This window comes from Micromys minutus (assembly GCF_963924665.1).
Source record: "Micromys minutus genome assembly, chromosome: 5".
NCBI classification, from domain to species: domain Eukaryota; kingdom Metazoa; phylum Chordata; class Mammalia; order Rodentia; family Muridae; genus Micromys; species Micromys minutus.
Genome location: NC_137974.1, coordinates 73,829,206 through 73,834,960, shown reverse-complemented (window position 1 = coordinate 73,834,960; position 5,755 = coordinate 73,829,206). Strand labels below are relative to the sequence as shown.

General features: G+C 45.3%; 1 pseudogene across 1 annotated transcript; it reads left to right on the top strand.

The window, feature by feature from the left end:
• Positions 1-951: 951 nt before the first annotated feature.
• LOC308420934 (heterogeneous nuclear ribonucleoprotein A1-like) lies at positions 952-1,996 on the top strand (annotated as a pseudogene). Its single transcript has 2 exons — positions 952-1,676; positions 1,766-1,996. The product of its transcript is annotated as a heterogeneous nuclear ribonucleoprotein A1-like (transcript).
• The last annotated feature ends 3,759 nt before the right edge of the window (positions 1,997-5,755 follow it).

Here is a 5,755-nt window from a genome sequence, read left to right as displayed (position 1 = left end):
ATACATATATATATATACATATTGCTACAACTCAGGGCAAGAGTGGCTGGTTGATTTACCTAAGCACTTTCTGGTGCAGTCACAATGACCCCTGTCGCTTTGCTCTCCTCCAGGATTGGACTTGATCTGTAACATTTCTCTGTACCAGGAGCTGGAAAATAAAGATTTAATGCAGAGGGGAATGAGACATACTGAGACGTTTTGAACACCAGGGCAATCAAACAGCTGTTGGATTGAAGAGAGGAATTTGATTCGTGTTGGGATGGATGGCAACCAGTTATGAGCTTACATGACAGAAAATTACTAGCACTTGAAATATGGCACCGTGAAATGCCAGCCTGACATTTACAGGTAGAATGTCCTTAAGCAATCTGGTGATCATCTGTGTCTTCAGAGCGCTGCTTCCCTGCCTGGTTTTGTAATACCCTAGTGTGTCTTTGATCACGATTCAGAGTGTTGCCAATTTAGGAAACATCTCGAGAGAGAATTAATTGTGGTTTCCATGGGCATCTGAAGAGATCCCTCCTTAGCTGGAATGGAGAATCCAGTCTTTTTCAACAGAGGCAAGAGTAGCGTTCCCTGTGGGGGGTTAAACATGATTCTGACTAGATTGCAAAACAAAAGCATATCCCCTCTATGTCTGGTAATGCTTAAGCACTGTATACATACTACCTCGTGAGTAGTAAGGCATACTGTGTTATTAGAGCAATGAGGATGAAGTACTGTGAGACAAGAGCCTAAAATCTCTGGTTGGGTGAGTCAGAAGTCAGTGGAATAGAAACTTCATTCCTGCGGTTAGTGATGCTGCCCTTCTCAAGGGCCATGTTCTATTTGCACATCTAGGTCAGGAGATAAGGTAAGTCGTTAAAGAAAGATTTAAGGCTTTCTGCTATCTCACGCTGCCGAGGAAGCATCGCTGAAGGCTCTCGTCGCCCTGTCGTCACGTCTAAGTCAGGGTGTCCCAAGGAGCCGGAACAGCTGCGGAAGCTCTTCCTCGGAGGGCTGAGCTTCAAAACAACCGACGAGAGTCTGAGGAGCCATTTTGAGCAACGGGGAACACTCACCGATTGTGTGGTGATGAGAGAGCCAAACACCAAGAGATCCAGGGGCTTGGGGTTTGTCACATACGCCACTGTGGAGGAAGCGGATGCTGCCGTGAGTGCAAGACGACACACGGTGGATGGAAAAGTTGTGGAACCTAAGAGAGCTGTGTCAAGAGAAGATTCTCAGAGACCAGGTGCCCACTTAACTGTGACAAAAATCTTTGTTGGCGGTATTAACGAAGACACTGAAGAACATCACCTACGAGACTATTTTTGAGCAGTATGGGAAAACTGAAGTGATTGGAATTATGACTGACAGAGGCAGTGGAAAAAAGAGGGGCTTTGCTTTTGTCACCTTTGATGACCGTGACTCTGTGGATAAGATGGTGATTCAGAAATACCATCCAGTGAATGGCCACAACTGTGAAGTGAGAAAGGCTCTGTTGAAGCAAGAGATGGCTCGTGCTTCATCCAGCCAGAGAGGTCCAAGTGGTTCCGGAAACTTTGGTGGCGGTCGTGGGGGTGGTTTTGGTGGAAATGACAATTTTGGTCGAGGAGGGAACTTCAGTGGGTGTGGTGGCTTTGGTGGCAGCCGTGGTGGTGGTGGATATGGTGGCAGTGGGGATGGCTGTAGTGGATTTGGCAGTGACGGTGTTTATGGAGGAGGCAGAGCTATGGTGGGAGTGGCAGCGATGACAGCTATAAGAACGGAGGAGGAAGAGGCGGCTTTGGCGGTGGTGGTGGAAGCAATTCTGGAGGTGGCGGAAGCTACAATGATTTTGGCAATTACAACAACCAGTCTTCAAATTTTGGACCGATGAAGGGAGGAAACTGGAGGCAGGAGCTCTGGCCCTTATGGTGGTGGAGGCCATGACTTTGCTAAACCACGAAGCCAAGGTGGCTATGGTGGTTCCAGCAGCAGCAGTAGTTATGGCAGTGGCAGGAGGTTCTAATCACAGCCAGGGAACAATTCTTAGCAGGAGAGGAGAGCCAGAGAAGTTACAGGTTACAACAGATTTGTGAACTCAGCCCAGCACAGGGGTGGCAGGGCCGAGCTGCTACAAAGAAGACATGATTTAGACAATACTCATGTGTGTGGGCAAGAACTCCAGGACTGCATTTGTGACTAATTGTATAACAGGTTATTTTAGTTTCTGTTCTATGGAAAGTGTAAAGCATTCCAACAAAAGGTTTTACTGTAGACCTTTTTTAGCCCATGCTGTTGATTGCTAAATGTAATAGTCTGATCATGATGCTGAATAAATGTGTCTTTTTTTTTTTTTTTAATGTGCTGTGTAAAGTCAGTCTACTCTAAAGCCATCTTGGTAAACTTCCCCAACAGTGTGAAGTTAGAATTCCTTCAGGGTAGTGTCAAGTTCCATTTGGAATTTATTTATGGTTTCTTGGGTGGAGAAGACATTGTCTTCAAAAGCCTTGGTGTTGTTAAACTGCCAGTTACTGTTGTAACTTAATGAGTTTCACCATTGAAAGGGTCATCCAAGCAAAGTCACAATTTGGGTATAAAATGGTTGTTGGCACACCCTATGCATTATCAAAAATGAATAAAGGTATCAGATAAAAAACAGATGTAAATGAAGCTTGTGTGTCGTCCATTATCATGTATACTCAATAAACGACTTGATTCTCTTGGAAAAAAAAAAGAAAGATTTAAGGAAAGGGCATTCGAGGCTAGGAGAGAAAACAAATCACTCCCTCTTGTCTTTGGAATGATGCAATTCAGAAGGCAGAAAGAAATCATCCTTGAAGTGAGCTCAGCATTAGAAAGTGTCCATCCGGAAAACAGATGTGGACCACAACATTCTTTTCAAAGGAGGAGGCTGCTGTTTTCCATCTGCGATGTTTGCTGGTCTTAACCATTGGTGTCACTGTCACCACCGTCCCAGGATGAATTGTCTAGTAGAGATATTAACAAGACAGGTATTGTTCATCTAAGAATAGGATGACAAATACAGACACAATCTGAAGAGAAAGGGCAATATACTAGACAGAGCCCTGATGAAGCTGAGTCTTCTTCACTGGTGTCATGCAACAGGCATTGCTACAGAGCTTCCTTTGTGTCTCTTCTGATGTGAAGTAACTAGGCAACAAGGTGGGGTGGTTGACTTGTTCTTTGCTTTTCCATTTGAATGTGTGCATATTTCGGTGTGTTCTGAACAAGTCTGTAGAGGACGGAGGGGTAAATGACCACTTTGAGGACAAGTGGGTGTGCAGTGGAGAGATGAAAGAGAGCACTGACGTATGCTTCATACCATAGAGCAGATGGAGGAGTGGGAACTTTTGTTGGTTTAATGGTAATTAATATGGTAAGTTCTTCTTCCTTGACCTCACGTGGGATGTCAGTGAAAGCCAACAGTCTCACGAGTCTTGTATAGTAAGATAAATATGTGGGGGTAAGGAATGTCTAATGCACAGCAATCAGTCAAGAAGACCAAGGGCCAGTGGTAGGGGGCATTTTTCTGGACACAGTGTTAGGATCTAATATGTCTTTCTCTCCTCTGCCAGAACCTAAAGACTGGCATCCTGGAGGCTGTCACAGGACTTCTTTACTCCCCTTTAAACTTCTGTAGTTATACTTTTGTCTTGGACAATCTACAGACCTTGGTTTTTAATCAACCAATTCGAGAGCCTGGTGTCTCTGCCAAGTCTGCACCGTCCTCTTTCTGCAAGTCTAGCAGATGCCAGTCTCTTCCTGTGTACAAAGTCAAACTCTTTACCTCTCAATGACCTCTGTCCATATTGTTTTTCTTCTGTAAAATACACTGTACCTCACTTTTCCTCCTAGCACGTCATCTCTCCTGCGGCTCAACAAGCAAAGCAAACTTGGATGCTGTTCTTGGCTTCAGTCTTTCCACACTCCTCTTCTAGAAATTCAGTAAACTACTGAATTCCCAGGACAGAGTCCAAATTCATCTGATTCCTCTTATCTTTTTAACTGAAGCACAGTTGGAGTTCATTAGGAAAATGTTTTACTATAGGAGAAAGAGAGGTAGGAGGCAAAGGATCCAGAACAAAAGGGGGGGGGGATTAAGGAAGGGAAGCTTTATGAAAACAAGCTAGTTGTCCTTCAACTGAAGAGAGAATAGACAAAATCTTGTACCTTTATACAATGGAGCTGTTAAAAATGACCTCTTGAAATTTGTAGGCGAATGGATGGAACTAGAAAACAAATATCCTGAGTGAGGTAACCCAGACCCAGAAAGAAAAAAAAATGGTATGTGCTCACTTTTAAGTAGACATTAGCTGTTAAGTAAAAGATAATCCTGCTACAATCTACAGACCAGGATAAGCTAAGTAGCAAGAAGGGCTCTAGGGGGATGTATGGATTTTGCCGGGGAAGGGGAGATAGAATAGACTTCCAGGTAGACTTGGGGCAGTGGGAATAGGAACAAGAAGGATCCATCTGGTGAGGGGGGAGGGGCGAAAGGAGAGAGTAGAGTATGGGGGAGATGACTGGTATGGGGGGCATTTGAGGGGAAATATGGAAAAGTAGAGCCATGGGAATTTTTTGGAACCTAAGAGGGTGACTCTAGCGAGGTCCCCTGGTAATGGAGGATGCAGAACCCGAAGCGACTGTCTTGTGTCACCACACAAAGCTTCCAGTGGTGGACCTCAGGCCAGTCAAAACACTTTTGATGCATACCCTGTCCTACCTGTAAGATGTGCTAGGCTAATCATGGCACAGAACTTGTGGTCTGGCCAGATGATGAGAGGTCTAGCCTGAGATCCGGGTCATAGGAGGGCACTCGTGCCTGACACTGCCTGAAAGGTAAGGGACAGGAAGGAGGATGGCTCAGAAACCTAAGGTAGAACCAAACACAACTGGCCAAAAAACAAAGTCAATACGATTTGTTTCCTTATAGACTGGTGCCTGCCTCAATGACCGTCAAAGAGGCTTCTTCTGGCGGCTGATGGGAGCAGATACACAGACCCAAGGTCAAACATTAGGTGACTCTCTGAGAGACCCGTGGAAGAAGGGGAGGGTTGTAGGAACTGGAGGGGTTGAGGAGACCAGGAGAACACAGCCCACAGAATCAACTAAGCAAGGCTCATAGGGGCTCACAGAGCCTGGCGTGGGCAATCACGGAGCCTGCACGGATATGCGCTCAGCCCTTTGCATACATGTGGTGGACGTTTAGTTTAAGAGTTCTATGGAACGCCTAAAAGTGCGAGTGGGGGTGTCTGACTCTTTTGACTGCTTTTGGCCCCCTTTCCTCCATCTGGATTTTCTTATCCAGCCTTGATATGAGGGTTTATGCCTAGTCTTATTGCATCTTGTTATGCCGTATTCAGCGGAAATTCCTGGCAGGTCTGCTCTTTACGGAAGGACACTGGAGGAACAACAGACCTGGAAAGGGGGTGGGGGTGGGGGCTGACAAGAGTGGATGCAAGAGAGGCTGCAGTTGGGATTTACTGTATGAGAGTAGAATTTTATAAAAGGCCAGTTTTATGTATTCCAAGGCAACGTCGATGAAGAATTATTATTTTTTGTTCTTTTGTCTTTCTCAGCAGCTCAGAAATGAGGACTGAGCCCTGCTTTTGCTGGGCAAGCACTCAACCACTGAGTGCTCCCAAAGGCATGTTGAAAAATTCTTAAGAACGACTTGCCTCATGTAGTTACTTCTTCTTCCGCAGCCTTAAGCATTTTCATATTTCATCAGCTGCGTGGTAATTCTCTAAGTTCTGTTCTCGCC